General features: G+C 35.2%; 1 long non-coding RNA gene across 4 annotated transcripts in view; it reads left to right on the top strand.

Annotated features, from left to right (window-relative positions):
• Positions 1-20,351, top strand: part of LOC116584624 — a 144,701-nt gene that overhangs the window by 93,320 nt on the left and 31,030 nt on the right. For 2 of the 4 annotated variants that reach the window (XR_004283258.1, XR_004283262.1), the window contains 3 exons: positions 4,891-4,996; positions 6,537-6,637; positions 7,763-7,851. This is a non-coding gene — a long non-coding RNA (uncharacterized LOC116584624). Of the gene's footprint in view, positions 1-4,890; positions 4,997-6,536; positions 6,638-7,762; positions 7,852-12,640; positions 12,793-20,351 lie in introns of those variants that run through there. The other 2 variants (XR_004283259.1, XR_004283260.1) reach the window with 2 other exon arrangements.

Raw genomic sequence — 20,351 nt, 5'->3', positions numbered from 1 at the left:
GAATGTTTCTAACAACTTAATTCCTAATACCAAAAACTGGAAGCAAACAATATGCTCTTCAATAGGTTAATGGATAGCAAACTATGATTATTCATACAATGGAATCCTATTCTGCAATAAGGAGTGAGCTATTGAGTCATAAAAAGACATGAATGAACTTCAAATGCATATTGATAAATGAAAGATTTAGTCTGAAAAATGCTGCAGACTTTACAATTCAATTTATATGACATTCTGGGAAAGAAAAAACTATAGAGACAGCAAACAAATCAGTCATGTAGGAAACTTGGTTTTGGGTGAGGGTGTTAAATAGGTAAAGGACAGAGAATTTTTTTAGGATGGTGAAACTCTTCTATATAATGATGTTATGGTGGCTCTCTGATACTTTATATTTACAAAACCCATAGCACTTTACAGCAGAATGAGCAAATCTTAATATATGTAGATTTTTAAAAAAATCACATACAGGTTAAATGATCCCTGCATAAAATTCTGTGACAATAAAAAAATCTAACTATATTACAAATATATGAACTAACCTCATGGAAGGAGTATATGAAAAAGTTGTTCATTTCAGTAACCTGGAAAACAAATGGAGTCTGTAAGACTAAAAGCAAAAGGAACTTCACGTAAGTAATGAACTCTAGTTCATAAAGTTGTTTCCTACAGGGTTATGGCTTAACAGACCTGACACCACTACACATGTGTACTGCACTTGAACAGTTAAGTAAATGAATGGCGGGTGTTGGGCGTCAGGTTTATCACTGTTGGAATGGAAGGTTTTAGACAAGCAAAAAGAGAAGGCTTCAATGACCCCTGTGGTAATTGATTGGTCAGAGACATTAGTATGAACTCATGCTCAGCAATTTTCATAAAGATAAATAATAAAGGAGGTAGATTATTATTAAGCCTCATGAATAGTTGTTAACAAAATGTTTCTATAATTTGAATCTAAATATGATAGAGTACTATGAGGCAAACAATTGTAAAACAAAAAAAAATTTTTTTTAATGCTTTAAAAGAGAAACCTACTTTGTAGGGCTATTTCAGCTTCTTTTTCTTACCATTTTCTTATGATACAGACTATAGGCTTACATCTGATGTAAAGTTTTTTTTTTTTTTAAGATTTTATTTATTTATTTGACAGACAGAGATCACAAGCAGGCAGAGAGGCAGGCAGAGGCAGGCAGAGAGAGAGGAAGCAGGTTCCCTGCTGAGCAGAGAGCCAGAGGGCTCAATCCAAGGACCCTGGGATCATGACCCAAGCGGAAGGCAGAGGCTTTAACCCACGGAGCCACCCAGGCACCCCCTGATGTAAAGATCTTTTATGAAAACTTAGGTCTATTATGCTTACTTCTTTGATAGTAAAATTGTATTTCTAGGTGACTTAGATGAACAGTAATTTTAATACTTTCTACATAGACAAAAATTTAAATATAAGCTATAAATATTTATAGCTATATAAATACATGTTAGTATGTATGCATACATTTCTTTACTATTAGCTGAAAGTGCCTAGAAGCAAGACATCCTAGTAGCAACAAACATATTAGTGCTCAGATTTTGGTTTCTAGTACTATTTTCTAATAAAAAAAATCGGGCTTCTTGGATAAATGGTTTATATAGAACTGAGGCATAAATACATATGAACTTGGAGCATTTTGTAGAGTCAAAAAGTATTTAAACACATACACATTCACACACATACACATACAATGATGTGGGTATATCAAAGAGACATAGCAGCCAACTGAAAGACCTTCCAATAACCAAAGCTGGAACAAGTTTAGGAATAAATAAGTAATATTATATTTTTTCAACATTTTGAGGAACCTCCATGCTGTTTTCCAGAGTGGCTGCACCAGCTTGCATTCCCACCAACAGTGAAGGAGGGTTCCCCTTTCTCCACATCCTCGCCAGCATCTGTCATTTCCTGACTTGTTGATTTTAGCCACATTGGGGAGTGCTGTGAAGTGTGTAAACCTGGTGATTCACAGACCTGTACCCCTGGGGATAAAAATATATGTTTATAAAAAATAAAAAATTAAAAAAAATAAGTAACATTATATAATAACCTAAACTATAAAATAAATATCTCTGAGTCCTCACTGATATATAAATAATTCAATAAACAAACAAATAAATAAGACAAATCTCCCATCCAGTAGAGTTGCAAATTATTGTAGATACTCCACCATCAAGAAAGTGGAGTGTAACTCTTTACTCCTTAAATATGGGTTACTCATAATGACTTCCTTTCAAAGAGAGAATATAGAAAGGCAGAAAAAGGAGTACCTTTATTGTTGAGAAACAGTACTTCAGGTCACCAAGGTCAACATTGACAGTGATAAATCATGTTGATAGTATGTACCTTTGATGTGATGTGGTGACACTGACACTTTACTTCCGTGGCCTTCTTAAAAACCTAGACCCTCAGCCTAGTCATAAGAAGAAACACAGAAAAAAATTCCATAAAAGACTTCCCTACTCTTCAAAACTGTCAATGTCAAAAAAACAAGTAAATAAAAACAACCTGTCAATGTCATCAAAAACAAGGAAAATCTGGGAAAGTATCACAGTCAAGAGGAGCCCAAGGAGATGTGATGACTAACTAAATATAATATGGTATCCTATATGAGATACTAGAATATAAAAAGACCATTAGGTAAGAATTAAGGAAATCTAACTAAAAATATAAACTTTAGTTAATACTTATGTATCCATTAGTCCCTTAAATGTGACCAGTATTTTATACTAATGTAAGATGTTACTAACAAGGGTAATAGTGATTGATATTCTTTCACAACTTTTTTTAATCCAAATATATTCTAAATAAAATGATCAATAAATTTTTAAATTTATAGATAAAACAACTTAAATTTTAGATGTACACATCTATAAGAGACCCTATACATCAACAATTCCAACTTCCTCTTTTTACAACATAGAAAACTGACACCAGAGGTCATGATTAAGTCAAGTCCACACAAGTCTAGAACCCTTGTCTCTACTACTCAACTTTGCCATTATGCCTGTTCCCACTGGGAAATTTCAGTTTCTTCAAAATTCAAAGTGTACAACTCATTAATATTAATAAATATGTAAGATGTCTATAACATATTTTATAAATCCTTTTAACATAACATGTTAACTTGAATTTTTCCTAATGTATGTTTTGTCAAGTGTGTTGGGTTCAAGGAAAGCCGTAAGTGCTTAAAAATCATGATCTCAGTATTACTCATAAGAGAACCATTTATTCAGAGTAATGGTAATCATAAGTTATGCTGCCCTCTGAGTCAATCTTCTCCAGGAATAACTTTGCAAAACAAGCCTGACTTTCAGAATAGCCTTTTAGCTAAAGAGAAGAGTGTTCAAAAAATATCCTGTGCTTTTTTTCCTGTTAGAAAAATAAACATCCTAGGAAATTATAACCCAAAGGAGTTACATGAATTCCTTATAGTAATATATTAAGTCAATGGCATAATTCCTTGTTAATCCATCTAGTTTATATTTCTAAATTCTGTATATGTCATAATCATACTAAAATAACTCAAATATGATTCTACAACATAAAATAAAATTGAATATATTAGAACCCAAGAAATAAAAGAGATCTTTATTGAGGGCCTCACAGGAAAACAGGCAGCATGCCTTCTCTTAATATTTTCTCTAATGCCTACTTTGACATCTTCCATTAAATATTTTGAAAAGTTTTGTTTCCAGAAATAAAAGTAATGAAATGACAGGATACCTTGTAGGACCTATAGAAATATTAAATCTATTTTGCTAGGTTAGCCAGTATGTAAAGCATTCAATATCACTCAGTTATTTTCATCCATCTGTTCAATATTCAGGAAAGTGGCCTTTCTAATCATCCTTTTCTCCATGAAAAGAAACAAAGAGAAAAACTCAGCAATTTTCATAAAGATAAATAATATAGGAGGTAGATTATTATTAAGCCTTATCAACAGTTGTTAACAAAATGTTTATATAACTTGAATCTAAATATGATAGAGTACTATTAGGCAAACAATTGTAAAACAAAAACAAACTTTTTTTTAAATGCTTTAAAAGAGAAACCAACTTTGTAGGGCTATTTCAGCTTCTGCTTTTCTTTACATTTTCTTATGATACAGACTCTATAGGCTTACATCTGATGTAAAGATCTTTTAAGAAAACTTAGGTCTATTATGTTCACTTCTTTGATAATAAAACTATATTTCTAGGTGACTTAGATGAACAGTAATTTTAATACTTTCTAAACAAAAAAAAATTTAAGAACCAAACCTCAGAGTCCTAAGTCTTCAATATTTTTTCTGGCTCTTTATGAAATCAATAAAATACTGGTTCGTTTTTCCCCATAAGTGGTCTTTCTATTAACATTATTCACTGATTTGCTTGCTTTTTTTTCCTGTCTCCTAGAATTCCTGATTATTCTATCACCTTTTAGATTATTCTACTAATACCAAACCAGTTATATTATTTTCTCCTTTTAATTTTTTTTCATGGCTTAAACTAGACACAATTTCCTTTGTAGACTTCATTCTTTTTTCATACCAGGACCTTCTTCCCCTTCTTTAATTCAGCAAATCAACTTATAATCGTATGGAGTTCATATTACACATTCAGTTTAAGGATTTAAAAGAACACACAATTATACTAAATTTTATTTTAATTTTGTTCAAATTAATTTTTTTTTAGTATATGTGCTGCCAAAGTGAGCACAATTGCTCAACTTAATTTTTAAGCTGCATAGGCCAATTCTTGTAAAATGTGTGAAAATCTGGTTCATTATAATTTCATGAGTGAAAAAATGGCCTTAATAAACTTATACCATATTGGAAAGGAGATGCCCTAAAAATGACATGCACTGCTTTTTCCATATCATAGGGGCTGACTGACAATGCTGAATACTCCTGAAATTGCCAGCTTGCTAGGTAATAAAACTAAAAGAATGCTGCACATGGTCAGGCTGACCAAAAAGATTGATGGTGAGGTATTAAGTTGTTTTCTATTTTCTTCCAAAAGCTGAAGTAAAGTAGCAACTGAAAATACAACATAGCATTTTCCTTCCTCCTATTACTCCCTAAAGTAAAGTTTCCAAAAACTAGAACATGTTTGACTTGCTTGTAAATTATTTAAAGCCAAAATCAATCATTCATATGTTCTGCAATGATGTGTGTGCATACATGTAAATGCACACACATAATATTATACAACTAGTTTAGGTAAAATAAAAACTCACCAAAATCTTCTTCCTGTGATGCAATACCAATCTATTTATTTTATTTATTTTATTATTTTTTTTAAAGTAGGTTCAATGCCCAGCTCAGAGCCCAATGCAGATCTTGAACTCATGATCCTGAGATCAACACCTGAACTGAGATCAAGAGTCAAATGGTTAACCAACAGAACCCCCTGGTGTTCCCCAAAATAATCTATTAAAGAAAGAAGCCAAATATAAATTAATTACTTTTATCATAAACATCTATTGACTATTTTACACTTTATACATTATTATTTTTCTGGGAATATAAGGATTAAGGAAAATTTTTTCAACTTAAGAAACATAAAATGTAGTTGAACACAGGAGCTGACATGGGCTTCATTTAATATATTATAGGATGGAGAATAAGCGACTAAGAGAAGTATGAGGAAAGGGTTGTGGCAGCTTGGATGGAAGAGTTTCCCTGTGTGTGTGTGTGTGTGTGTGTGTGTGTGTTGACAATCTGAGGGAAAAATTTTAGCTGACTCTTGAAAGTTCACTAAAATTAGAACACATGAAAATGGTAACATAAAGACATTTTCTGGGGGCGCCTGGGTGGCTCAGGGGGTTAAGCCGCTGCCTTCGGCTCAGGTCATGATTCCAGGGTCCTGGGATCAAGCCCCGCATCATGCTCTCTGCTCAGCAGGGAGCCTGCTTCCTCCTCTCTCTCTCTGCCGGCATCTCTGCCTACTTGTGATCATTTTCTCTCTGTCAAATAAATAAATAAAATCCTTAAAAAAAAATAAAGGCATTTTCTGACACTTAATAGAGCATGGAGGAATGGTTGAAAAAAAATACATATATGAAACACATTAAGGAACTGAAATTTGCCAAGAGGGTTGAAATTAAATGGAATGGTGGAAAGTAGAGTTGAGAAAACAAATAGGTCAGATCATTTAGGAGTATGAATTTGTAAGCAATGAGACTAAGTACTCTTCTGTAGGCAATGGGAAGTCAATAATGATTTTATGATAAAGGAGTAACCTAACTGCAGTCAGCCTCAGGAGGACAACTTTGACAACAGAGTATAAGAACGGAAGTGAGGACAAGACACTGAGTATGCTTTATTTATTTATTTATTTATTTATTTTTTCGATTGGCGATGAGAGAGAGAGAGAAGAGGGCAGAGACTTGGTTAGAGAACCAAGAAGATTTTTATCATCTTTTATTTGGGTTGAAAGATATAAGGTCACTATTGGCCCAAATGTAAGAAGGAAAGATTTAGGAGAAGACACCATGAAGCAGAGATAGTAATAATTCTCTCTTAAAGGAACCACATATGCATGCAAGATTCTCCAAGATGGAGGAAGGGAAAAGAATTGATGTTTCGATGTTGGTGACAATGCCTCTGAATTCTCCCACCGCTCTTGGGTGAGTCTCTAGATGGAGGTGGGGGCTGAGAATGACCTAAAACCACCTTAATTCTCTGAAGAATTCTGAGGGTCAGAAGTCTTTGGAAAAATTTCTCATGTCAGAGTCATGTATTAACGATAGATTAGGAATGACAAAGTCTAGTATCTTGGTCAGAGAGAAATATGATATCCACATCCTGAATCCTCTGAGTCCTGAAGCCTAAGTGTCCCTGGAAAGCAGCTGAACCTTCCCCAGCTGAACTGTCTCTATCAGAGACTTAAGAAGTTAGCTAAGGAGATAGCACAGTGGAAAATGGAGTGAACATTTAAAGACTATGATTGGGTCACAGATACCACAGCAAAACAAATGGGATGAACGCTATGACTAGACTCTATGGTTTCTGCTGACTAACTTCTGTCCCTCTCTACAGACCACTACCTCTCTCTGTGGTGTTCACATTTCCAAAGGAAAATAAATTATTTGTTCAAATGGAATTTAAGTGTAAATATTATTGAAAGGTAGAATCTGAGAAATAAGAGACCCATGTAAAAAAAAGTTTTTTCAACACATAAACTGTCACAATGTAATCCATAAGACAGTGAAATACATTTTGTAAACAGGTAACAGAAGTGAAAATACAGATAAGGGTGGCCCACCAGACAAAGAGACAAGTGATACATGCTGAGGAAGTCACTAAGGGTTGCATTAAATTGTCCATGTGAGCCAGTTTCTGTGATGTTTTGTCAATGTCCCACAGAGTACTGAGATGAGGCTTGATGGAAATGAGCATTTTTGACACGTACAACCTATATAGGTTACAGTTTACTGCTATAAACACAAAAGATAAATTCTGAGAAAATCTCAACAGGAGATACGAAGCTGGATGATAGTGTGTGAACTGGGCTTCTGTAGTCTCCTCAGTTCTTCAAGGGAACTATGTTTAGATTGGAAGTGACAGTATTCAACCTGTCCCAGATGAGTATTTTATACCCTAACAATATCAGCTTGAAACGTATAGTGTATTTACACATAAGTAGCAAATACTACCTTTAGAAAGCTTCATGACCCAGCTTCTTAGTTTTGGGTTCAGTTTCTTATACTACAACCCACGGCTTCTTCATACATTGTCCATATGTTATACAGGAATGTCACACACAAAGGACCTCACACTACTACTATGTGACAGCAACTAGATGGTGAGCAAGTGAAATCAGTTCAAAGCCTGGTTGGAGGTGAGCACTGTGGGTCTGGTTAAAATAAGCTATAGGGCTGGCAATGTACAAGTTTAGGTTCTTGTCTTCCTTCCTCATTTGTCCTCCATTTCTTACTGCAAACTCAGTGTGTCTTGTCCTTACAAAATGGATATTCCCAAATAACTGAACTTTCCTCTGCTTCCCATCTTTCCTACGTAACCTACCTGTTCTACCATGTTCTTTTGAAGAACATGGAAATACATTTATACTATTTTATCCCCATCATTATTGGTATCTGCTAATTTTCAGCAAAATCTTCCCTTTCTCTAATGGTTTGAGTAAATACTTAGTACAGTGAGTGTGAATTTAAATGCATAACATTTCATATGCAAAAACATAATATATATTTTTTAAAACTAAATTTAATTTTTACTTTTGAATCTTCTTTCCACCTGAAACCACAAAATGCATCCATGTCACCATAAAAAAAATAATGAAACCCTTAGGTGGGGCCAGCCACAGCATTAAATGCACTGAGAAGCAGACACTCACAGGGCACCTGGGTACCTCAGGTGGTTAAGCATCTGCCTTTGACACAGGTCAGAATCCCAGGGTCCTGAGATTGAGTACCACATTGAGCTCTCTGCGCAGCAGGGAGTCTGCTTCTTTCTCTCTCACTCTCCTTCTGTGCTCTCAATCTCTCTTAAATAAATTCTTAAGGAAAAAAAAAAAAGCAGATACTCCCTTTCCTGGTGAGCTGTGGAAAAGGGAAACATCAACCCAAGGAAGAAGAGAGAGAGGGGCAAGATGTCAATTTTTTTAATGAGTTGAAACCTAATTTAATCTGGAAATGACTAGGGTTACCTAGTTTTTTAATCATAAAATAATTGCCTCTAATTGTCAACTTTACAGCAAGACCTAAAAGATGTGATTCAGGAAACAATAGGAAGTCCATCCTTCATTCCACAATAAGAATACACTCTACAATTTATTACGACCATCTTTCAACTTCATTTCCAGGACTTGTGTTATTTGGAGACATACATACTGTCCAAAGAATCTTATTTAACTACTCAGTGATGCTGGTGACATTCAAAATCACATCAATAAGACTATCTGTGTATCCTATTTATCATTCACTATTTTAGTCCCTCAGCTGATCATAAAACAATAATTGATTTTCTCTCTACTTTCTGTTCTCTTATAAACTGAGTCCTACTCTCTCTTCACTGCTCTTCCCCAAAACTTTCATCATAATTGAAATTATATTACCTTTAAAATAAGGTATAGGGTCTAAGAGGCAGGTACCTTTTTCTGTTTTACTCACTATTCACAGTGTACAAAAGTGGCTATTATCTCGTACATGTTCAATAATGAATGTGTGTCTTCCCCCACTGTATTGGAAGGTCCACATAGCATAAATACATCAATACTGCATACTTTCCTCTTCATGGTACAAAATTCATTTTGGAGATTTATACAGTAGTCATTCCAACTTCTTACTCTTTGGGCCCCACTTACATTTCCTCTCATTAACTATTCTGCACACACTAGAAACTTCACCCAGTTGGCAAAGCCCCAACTCTCTTGACACATGCCATGCATTTTTTTTTTAATTGAATTCTCTCACCACTAATCTCCTATTTAAAACCCAATCAATCCTTTAAGATCTTGCTCAATTGGGGCTCTAGGTAAATACAATTAAAGTCCTGTAATTAAATACAAATCCATCTAATGTTTAATTCACCTAACAAAGTATATGAAGAATTCATTTTGCTAAAATATAAAACATCTTCCATGTAATGAGTTAATTTCACCTTTGAGAATTTTTGCATATGTATTTGTATTTTGTGTACTTTTGAATATTTCAAATGTCTTACTCAATTTACTTAAAGCATCCTGTAAAGCCTCAATTCTATATTGTTTTATTTTTCAATTTAATGTGTTATATTGACAAACTGTGGAGTTCTTACTCATTTGGGTATTTTCAAATATTTTCATAAATTTTTAAGTATGATCTAAATGGCTCTGATTAGTTTGCTCATGAAGGGGGTACACTACAATAGGAAGTGGATGGTTTTTTAGAACTTCAGTTCTTTGGATTCATCCCTTACACAACATCTGTCACAAGGAAAATGATGTGTTGAACACTAGTTGTGAACAGAGACAACAAATCACAGTAAATGTAGCAACAGCCAATTAGCAGAATCACTGCATTTGTTATGGTAACTGACTATGAGAAGCTGTGATGATGGGACTTCAGAAAAATCTCAGAATCTTTCATTTCTTTGGTTGGCTTTTGTTGTCTTTTTCTAAATCACAGAACAAAAAGTAAATCCTAAGTACTACACAAGAAACTTACATCTTATATCTTTTTGTCCTGATTCATTAGTTGGATTTCAGTCTAAATGCCCTCTTTGTGTTCCCACAGTACCCCGTCACTTGTAGCACTTATCCATATCCACAATGAGAACGTCCATTTGACAGTGTCTTCCATCAGAATGTGAATTCAATGAACATAGCAATCATATCTCTATTGTTTACCATGGTATCTTTAATGAAGTTCCTGGAACAAGGTAGTCTCTTAGGAAATATTTTTGCATGAATAAGTAAGTGAGAGCATTCTAAATTCTACTTAAACACAGCATGTTAACATCAACCCTAATTTATTTCAAATTATAGGTTAGATAGTTTTCTGAAACTATCAAACACATGTAATATCATATATTCAGTTTATCACAATTTATACATTGCATCATTCTAGCAATGCCTCACACATCAAAGTCTAAATAAGATGCCCTTATGTTTATGCATTATCAGTCTGAGTGGCCGCACATGGAAGTCCTGATAAATGCTGACCTATAGCACCACCTAAGATCATAATGGAAGTCCTGATAAATGCTGACCTATAGCACCACCTACGATCTTAAACCCTCACAGGGTTTAAGAGCACAGGAAACCCATCGGGAGTCTTAATCTTATTATAAACCCTTAATGATATACCATTCTAACTTTTCAAAAATAGTAAAGTTTTAAAAAGAGTGATTTTCATTAGATGCAGTTTTGGGTTTTATTTATTTTGGTTTTTGGTTTTTTGTGTTTTGTAATGATTTTAGAAACAAACCTTCATATAAGATGTGACTCTGTCCTAGTTAAGATCCATCAAAAACATGAATTTTAAAAATGTTTTCCCTCTACTCATTTAAATTATACCAACCATTGTAGAGAATACTTGATCTTATTCATTCAGCTTTCATTCACAGCTCCAACTATAAATACAGCTCCTTCTTCTGAAAGTTTTTAAATACATTTTGTTTATATAACCCTTTGGTAAGACATCCTGACACAAGAATGAGTTGTTTTACACATACATGTTCTCGTTCCTAAAATCTTGGTATAATACAAATCTCTTTGCATCTTCCTAAACACCAAATTATGTGATTTATGTAGAAGGGGCATTGACTACTTGATCTGAGTTTGTACTGGGCAACCGGCAAAACCGAATGTATATTAGCTTGTACAAAAGTTATTATAATCCTTTGACTCATGTAAGAGGAAAGTTAAGAAAGGACCTGGTTTCAGGATGACTGGTTCCAAGGATTCTATGATTATTGCCTAGAAGCTTTTACTTTTCTATCCAGTTTTCATCTGTGTTCTTGTTTTTATTATTGATTTTCTCAACATGAAGCCAAAAATGGCTTTCATAAATCCTCATTTCCACCCTCTATTTTAAAAAAGGCATATAAGCTTCATACCTACATTTCAATCACTGTTAATCTTTACAACTTTAATGCAAATTTCATGTGCTTATCATATTGTAATAAAGAATTCCTTTAAAGCACTCAATATTGTGGTGAAACAGTGTTACAATAAATTTGTAATAGAATCTAAACTCTTAGAAATATCCTAACTACACATTGTTTTCCATGTTAGAACAGAATGATTCTTTTTTATCAAAGCAATACAGTAAATAAAACCTATTTCATCACATTCAAGTTATGTGATAGCAGAGAATAATTCACTCACTTTCCTACCTGAGATCAATATGTACCTTTGTTTTTGTGCTTGGAAAAATTTGTATGATGTTTGTTTAAAATACAACGTTTCTATGTGTTGCATTTTCCTGGGAACACAGATTTCTGAGGTAATTAGGATGGAAAGTCATAATATCAACAACCATAAAAAAGAAATCATTTTTGCTTATATATGGTCATAGGAAATTTCTACAGTTGTAACTTAGGTTATTATTTCTGTAACTTAGCTGTTTACATAAAACAGAGGCTTATTGTTCAAGAATTAGTATTTATTTTCTATCGCTGCTTCTCTTTGGGGAACTCAGGGATGAAGTAGAGAAAGCATAGTCCCAGATGGCATATGCTTCATTTATATTGACACTGAAGCACAGAAAACATGTGCAGAACTCCCCATCCTGATAACTTCCCAGAACGTAGACATAAAGTAGACCACAACACACATTTTCCAGCTATTACCTGCTTAGGTATGCACCAGGCATACTTCAACATGCACACAATCTAGAGCTGTCTTAGGTCTTCCCAGTGAGTGGATCAGAACAAAGGTGGCATGATGGGCAAACAACTGATATCTCAAAATGAGGAAGGTAACAAGGCAGCCAAACCAGGATGAAAGGAGGCCTGGTCTAAGTGGAAAGTGTGACAAAGAAGTTCAGGTGCCATTTCTCCCCAAATACTGTCAACAGTTCTTAGAGATCAGTAACATGGCTGAAAGGTAGGTATATGTGTAACCTCTCTGACTTGAGAAGCAGTGCATTTATCAAGTCTTTATTTCAAATTTTGCTGACCCTTTCCAGGAAGGCACCATTATTCCCCTCCTCTTGCCTTCTCTTCTGCTAATATCCCAAATCCTATACTCCATCAATGCAGAAGACGCTCTGTGGCATATGGGGCCCTGAATGCAGAGGACAGTCTCTTTGTTCTGGAATGATTGTAAGGCCTCATGCAATTCCCATGGTTCTGTGATCCTTCAGACACTGCATTTCCTTGGGCATAGGGAGAAAATTTATACCTTCACTTAATATTTTGAGCCATCTTTCTTAAATCAGAAAACTAAAATAAAAGCATGAAATTTCATGAGTGCATTTTGTGCCATAGATTATAAATATTAAATGTATTATAGACGATTGCATGATGTATTAGTTTTCTATTGCTGCTAAAACAAACTGCCACAAACTTCACAGTATAAAAAACCCACATTCATGACCTTAGAGTTCTATAAGTCAGAAGTCCAAGGGGTCTTATCAAAGTGTTAGCAGGTTACACTCTTATCTGGAATCTCTAGAGAGAATCCATTTTCTTGCTCATTCAAGTTGTTGGCAGGATTCAATTCCTTATCATTATAGAATTAGCATTTCCATTTCATTGGTGGCTATTCAAAGGCCACTTGATTCTTTGATTCATGGCCCCCTTCTTCCACCTTCAAAGCCAGCATCTGTGGGCCAAATTCCTCTCATGCTTCAAATCTCTCCTATATCTTCCCTGGTCACACCTTTTACTGAGTTTTCTGTCTTCCTCTACCACTGAAGAGTCGATGTAATTACACTAGACCCACTCAGGTAATTCAGGATAAAATCCCTTCTTTAAGTCCACTAATTAGCAATCTTAATCACATCTGCAAATCCCTTTTCCTACATTTAGGTTCAAAGGATTGGGATATAGACATCAATCGGGGACCTACCACACATACTTATAAAATTCTCTTTAAAAATATTTACTCGCATAAAGACTGATTTTTATGAACTGGCACATACAATAACCTCAATCAGTACTAGACACATTGTTTTTCTATAAAATATTGGTTATTATTTTCTTTGTTGGAAGTATCTACTGTTAAAGAAAAGATAGCAAGCCCATAAATGGAGGCACCTATGCTAAAGCCTGTGTCAGCAACCCAAACTTAATAACGTAATTTCAGTTTTACCCCCCTAGGAGTATAACCTTTAACTAGTCAATATGGCATTACCTGATTATTCCTATAGATGATCTGCTCAATAGACCCCCTTTTTCCATTCCCCTTAAGAAGATCCAATCTTTACTAAAAATTTATTTTCACCCTCTTTCTGCCCTTAAAAACTTTCCTTTTCTACAATTTAACAAAACTCCCTTCTGTTGCTAGATGGTATGTTACCTGATTCATGAATCACTGAATAAAGCTAATTTAATCTTTAAATTTATTCAGCTGAGTTTTTGTTGTTTAACACTAAGAAGGAACTAAGTTTCTGTTACCCTTATTTAAATCCCTAAAATTTCTCAAGGGATAAACAAAAACAAAAAGAATTGTTGATACTTTTAGGTTATTACTTTACTTCATTCATTTAAAGAATTCAAAAACCTTTCTAAAATCTTGATTCTTCCAGAAGGCATCCAGCTAATATCACCCTTTCTGCCCTACCTCATATACTTGGCAGACATTACCTAATTTTAGCTATTCTAAGAAGATAGGAATCTCCATGTTTCTTTAATAGCAATGAGGCTATAAAGACTCTTAACTATAGGAAACAAACTGAGGGTTTCTGGAGGGGAAGTGGGTGGGGGATAGGGTAACTGGGTGATGGGCATTAAGGAGGGGACTTGATATACTGAGCAGTGGGTGTTATATGCAACTGATGAATCACTAAACTCTACCTCTAAAACTAACAATAAACTAATGTTAACTGAATTTAAATAAAATAAATTAAAAATAACAATGAGTCTCTAAAGCTTCAGTTTATCATTTCTTGCTCATGAATATCATATATTACTGTCAGGAAATCTTTCTTGGTATTTCACACAAAAACTCCATGATATAATTTAAAGCTTTCTAACTTCCTCCTTTGGAAAGTAATGGATTTGTACCTTGAAGTGCTACTGAAGTTTTGTAAGTTCTTCTCATCTCTTCTCCCTCAAAAGTCTTTTAAAAACCCAGAAGTTTCTTATATTGAGCTATGTTCCCTCTAAACGTATTTTTTGAGGGTTTTTATCATGAATGAGTGTTGTACTTTATCAAATGGTTTTTCTGCATCTATTGAGAAGATCATTTGGTTCTTAATCTTTCTTTGAGGGGCGCCTGGGTGGCTCAGTCATTAAGCATCTGCCTTTGGCTCAGACCATGATCCCAGCATCCTGGGATCCAGCCCTGAGCCCTACACCGGCCTCCCTGCTCTACAGGAAGCCTGCTTCTCCCTTTTGCACTCCTTCTGATGTGCTCCCTCTCTTGCAGTGTCTCTCTCTGTCAACTGAATAAATAAAAATCTTTAAAAGAAAAAGAAAAAGAAAACCTTCCTTTGATTAATGTGGTATATCATGTTGATTAATTTGTGAATAGTGAACCACCCTGACAACCCAGGAATAAATCCCACCTGATCATGGTGAATGATTTTTTAGGGTATTATTGGATTTGGTTTGCTACTATTTTAGTGAGAATTTTTACATCCATGTTCATCAGGGAAATTGGCCTGTAGTTCTCTTTTTTTTTTTTAGTTGGGTCTTTATCTCGTTTTGGTGTCAGGGTAATGCAGGCCTCATAGAATGAGTTTTTTTCTATTTTTTGGAATAGTTTGGAATAGTTTGAAAAATAGCTATTAACTCTTCTTTAAACGTTTGATAGAACTTGCTTGTGAAGGCATCTGGCCCTGGACTTTTGTTTTTTGGGAGTTTTTTGATTATGGATTCAATTTCTTTCCTGGTTATTATTCTGTTCAAGTTTTCTATTTCTTCCTATTTCAGTTTTGATAGTTTGTATGTTTCTAGGAATTCATCCACTTTTTCCAGGTTATCCAATTTGTTGAAAGACTCCACCAAAATTTAGCTAGAACTGATACACAAATTTGTCAAATATTGTCAAAATGTCTATAATACCCAAAGCAATCTATACATTTAATGAAATCCCTATCAAAATACCAACAGCATTTTTCATAGAACTGGAACAAACAATTCTAAAATTTGTAAGAAACCAAAGACCTCCAAATAGCCAAAGCAACCTTGAAAAAGAAAAGCAAAGCTGGAGGTATCACCATTTCAGACTTCAAGTTATATTTCAAAACTGTAATGATCAAAACAGTATGGTACTGACACAAATATAGACACATATTAACAGAACAGAATAGGAAACCCAGAAATGAACCCACAACTATATGGTCAATTAATCTTCAACAAAGCAGGAAAGAATATCCAATGGGAAAAAGACAGTCTCTTCAACAAATGGTGTTGTGAAAACTGGACAGCAACATGCAAAATAATGAAACTAGACCATTTCCTTATACCATACACAAAAATAAATTCAAAATGGATGAAAGATCCAAACATGAGACAGAAAGCCATCAAAATCCTAAAGGAGAACACAGGCAGCAACCTCTCTGACATCAGCTGTAGCAACTTTTAGGCAAGGGGAACAAAAAGAAGAATAAAGTAGTGGAACTTCATCAAAATAAAAAGCTTTTGCACAGCAAAGGAAACAATCAACAAAACTAAAACACAGCTACAGAATGGGAAAAGATACTTGCAAATGACATATCTGTTAAAGGATAGGTATCCAAAATATATAAAGAACTTAAAGGAGCACCTGGGTAGCTTGGTCAGTTAAGCATCCAACCCTTGATTTCATCTCTGGTCATGATCTTGGAATCCTGAGATCAGGTACCATGCTGGGCTTTATGTTCAGCATGGAGTCTGTTTATTCTTCTCTCTCTGCTCCTCCCCCTGCTCATGCACTCTCTCTCTAAAATGAATAAATAAAATCTTTTTAAAAAATAAGTAAGTTATAAAACTCAATACCCCAAAAATAAATAATCCAACTAAGAAGTAGGCAGAGTTGGTGTAGTCTTTTTGGAGAACAGTGTGGAGATTCCTCAAGAAATTAAAAATAGAACTTCCCTATGACCCTGCAATTGCACTCCTGGGTATTTACCCCAAAGATACAGATGTAGTGAAAAGAAGGGCCATCTGTACCCCAATGTTTATAGCAGCAATGGCCATGGTCGCCAAACTGTGGAAAGAACCAAGATGCCCTTCAACGGACGAATGGATAAGGAAGATGTGGTCCATATACACTATGGAGTATTATGCCTCCATCAGAAAGGACGAATACCCAACTTTTGTAGCAACATGGATGGGACTGGAAGATATTATGCTGAGTGAAATAAGTCAAGCAGAGAGAGTCAATTATCATATGGTTTCACTTATTTGTGGAGCATAACAAATAGCATGGAGGACATGGGGAGTTAGAGAGAAGGGAGTTGGGGGAAATTGGAGAGGGAGGTGAACCATGAGAGACTATGGACTCTGAAAAACGATCTGAGGGTTTTGAAGGGGCGGGGGGTGGGAAATTGGGGTACCAGGTGGTGGGTATTATAGAGGGCATGGATTGCATGGAGCACTGGGTGTGGTGCAAAAATAATGAATACTGTTATGCTGAAAATAAATAAAAAATAAATTTAAATTAAAAAAAAAAGAAGTAGGCAGAAGACAGTAATAGACATTTTTTCCAAAGAAGACATACAGATGGCCAGCAGACACATGAACTGATACTCAATATCATTCATCATTAGGGAAATACAAATCAAACTAAAATGGCATATCACCTCACACCTGTCACAATGGCTAAAATCAACAACACAAGAAACAACAGGTGCTGGTGAGGATGTAGAGAAAGGGGAACCCTCTTACAGTATTTGTGGGAGTGCAAACTGGTGCAGCCTCTCTAGAAAACAGCATGGAGGCTCCTAAAAAAGTTAAACAGAACTACCCTATGATCCAGCAATTGCACTATTAGGTATTTACATAAAGAATACAAAATACTAATTCCAAAGGATACATGCACCCCTATGTTTATAGCAGCATTACCTACAATAGCCAAATTATGGAAAAAGCCCATAAGTCCATCAATTGATGAATAGATGAAGAAGAAATGGTGTGAATATATATATATATATATATTCCACAAATATATAATGGAATATTACTCAGCCATAAAAAAGAATGAAATCTTGCTATTTGCAATGACATGGATAGAGTCAGAGAATATGCTAAGCAAAATAAGTCAGTCAGAGAAAGATTAATACCACATGGTTTCACTCATATGTGGAACTTAAGACACAAAACAAATGAACAAAGGGGAAAAAAAAAAGAGAAAGAGGCAAACCAAGAAACAGACTCTTACCTGTAGAGAACAAAGTGATGGTTACCAGAGAGGAGGTGGACCAGGAGATGAGTTAAACAGATGATAGGAATTAAGGAGTGCATTTGTTGTGGTAAGTACCAGGTATTGAATGGAAGTGTTGAATCACTATACCATACACCTGAAACTAGTATTACACTGTATGTTAGCTATTTGGAATTTAAATTAAAAAAAAAAAAACTGGAGTTTCAATAATATCAAATTAACATCTATAGGAAGTCACTGTTATTAAAATTATGTAATACCAAAATATAATTGTTTGTCAATATCATGACAAATTATTAACGAATAGAATATTTGTAAAAGTAGAACTGAGTCATCAAAATGTCAATATAAAAATGCAATTAAGAAACACAAAACTATTTTTGTGCCTCTAATCACAAAGAACAAATCTAGTGTAAGAAAATGTAAATTCTATTGACTCTGCCACTAACTTAAGAAATGTGTTTCGCAATGGCTCAACTGATTAAGCTCCTGCCTTCAGCTCAGGTTAGGATCCCAGCATCCTGGGATCCAGACCATCGTTGGGCTCCCTGCTCAACGAGAAGTCTGCTTCTACCTCTCCCTGCTCTTGGACTCTCTCTCAAATAAATAAATAAATAAAATCTTTAAAAAAAAAAAAAAGAGATGTGCTTTAACTGAAAAACAGGTATTGTTAGCGCTTATGAATTCTTTGTCAGGGATTGTAAATGACAAGGAAATTATCCAATTTGGGAGAAGAAAAACTTAACTATGGAAAAAATAAAGGAAGTAGGAAGACAGATCAAATTCCTTCTGTCTAGAGAACCACAATATATGAAGAATCCAAACTAATGAAATTCCATAGCATTTTGTCTGAACTTCTTTGTTGAAGCTTTCAACTGAATACACTGTATCATAATCATTATGAACATGTCTTATCTTCCATTTTTTAAAAGACTTTATTTATTTATTTTCCCGAGAGACAGAGAGAGAGCCCAAACATGGGGAGCAGCCGGCAGAGGGAGAAGCAGGCTCCCCACTGAGCAGGGAGGACTCCATCCCAGCACCTTGGGATCATGACCGTTGCTGAAGGCAGATGCTTAACTGACTGAGCCACCCAGGTGTCCCACGTCTTATCCTCTGAACTGGAATTACAGAACTATTGATTTGAATCATTCCAGTTCTTACCAAGCACTTACACAAAAGAATAAAAGTGTTCTGCTCTAGGATTACTGCAGTACTCTAATTCATTGGGTAGAGGTCTGTGTTGGAAATATTCGTAGATGTCACTTAAACTCAGAGGCAGCTAAACCCATCTGATTAGTAAAGATGTATGGAGGAGGTTAAATCCTGCATGAATTCACAATGCCTCACTAGGTAAGATATGATAAATACAATCCTCCTTGACAGAGGTTAATTATAAAGCAAAGAAGGAGAGACCAGAAGAATGCCTGGCTAGCTAAAATATGATAAACACAATCTTTCTTGGGAGAAGCTAGTTGAAAAGCAAAGAAAGAGTGACCAGAAAACTGGGCCTCCTTTTAGGTTTTTGGGCTGAGAACAGTCAGATCTTATTTGTGGCCCAACGCTATCTCCCAGGGGACAGGTTAGATATAAATCCTTAATAGTTACCTACTCCCTGCCTGCAAGCCACAGACTCAGAAAGTTCTAACCCTACAATGCATGTAAATGTCACCATCCTAGTTACTGAAACATTACATTCCTTTCTGATCTTCAGTCTTTGATAACATGCACAATAAAAACAGAGGTAGAGCTTCACCGCTAGAGTGTCTGGTCCCCAGGTTCTCTGCTTTCTCCTACTTCGGTGTCTGGAGTAATATTTTTATTCACCAGCTTGAGGTTTACTGGCCAGACCTGACAAACTCCAACAAGTTTTAGCAAGGTGAAGAAAGACAAGGGAGCAGGATGGGTATCCTTGTAATGGGAAACTATGTAAGTAAAGGAAGGGAGATAGAAATATCTTTTTAGAGTGATTTTGAGGAAGCTCACAACATTAAGCAAGAGTAGAAGATGAAGGTGAAGATGTAGACAGGAACTGGACACTGGAGTAAAATTACATGAAATTCTTATAAGTGATTCCATACTGCTCTATCTATGCATGCCAGCACTGGACATGTGTATTTGTGCCCCCCCCCAATTTAATAGCTCTCTAAATTACCAGAGCCCCACTTCTCCCTAGAAAACACAAAGCAGAACACCTTTATGCTCCTTCCCCACTATAGGACTTCTGATGTGGGATTGAAAGCTTGTTTTTAGTCTCACAATCCCCTTCACTATTTCTCTCAGGCAGCCTAGGGATGCTCATGAAAATGGAAATTTGCTATGGTTTCCTTTCTTATACTAGAATTCTTTGGGTAGATATGCCCAGT

The sequence above is a fragment of the Mustela erminea genome, chromosome 2 (assembly GCF_009829155.1).
Source record: "Mustela erminea isolate mMusErm1 chromosome 2, mMusErm1.Pri, whole genome shotgun sequence".
Taxonomy (NCBI): domain Eukaryota; kingdom Metazoa; phylum Chordata; class Mammalia; order Carnivora; family Mustelidae; genus Mustela; species Mustela erminea.
This window is presented reverse-complemented; position numbering and strand designations above follow the sequence as displayed.